This window comes from Nematolebias whitei, chromosome 7 (assembly GCF_014905685.2).
Source record: "Nematolebias whitei isolate Nwh7 chromosome 7, NemWhi1, whole genome shotgun sequence".
Taxonomy (NCBI): Eukaryota; Metazoa; Chordata; class Actinopteri; order Cyprinodontiformes; family Rivulidae; genus Nematolebias; species Nematolebias whitei.
Genome location: NC_056504.1, coordinates 3,132,762 through 3,133,220, shown reverse-complemented (window position 1 = coordinate 3,133,220; position 459 = coordinate 3,132,762). Strand labels below are relative to the sequence as shown.

Here is a 459-nt window from a genome sequence, read left to right as displayed (position 1 = left end):
GTTTCTGCTAAATGCAGATGTTTCTGCTAGATGCAGATGTTTCTGCTTCAGCTCAGAGTCAAACAGCACTCATTTATCTGCCTCTGAAGAGAGTTTGTGTTTCACGTTGGTTCTGCAGAACTCGCATGTTCTGTCTGTGAGTTCTGCACCAGAGTCCAGGATTGAACGAAGGTCTGAGATTTCAAGGTTTATGTTTACAGCACGTGAGCTGCACTCTGATCAATAATCACATGTATTGATCATAAATGTAAAAGTATTTGCTGTCACTAGATCTCGAAGCTTGTGTTTGTCATGTTCACTCTGAGCTTCTTACAAAAACAACTCTTCTGACATTCTTTGTAACTTTGTTGTGGAAAGGTGGGACTTGACAATCCAAGCGCAGCAGAGTTTCAGGGATGAGTCCGGACTCTGTGGTCCTGCTGGTACCTGGCTCCACGGGGGTCCTGCTGGTACCTGGCT

At 44.9% G+C, this 459-nt stretch overlaps 1 protein-coding gene across 1 annotated transcript in view; it reads right to left on the bottom strand.

Annotated features, from left to right (window-relative positions):
- Positions 1-459, bottom strand: part of si:ch211-112f3.4 (EF-hand and coiled-coil domain-containing protein 1) — a 30,202-nt gene that overhangs the window by 29,085 nt on the left and 658 nt on the right. The gene's annotated exons all lie outside the window — the stretch shown is intronic.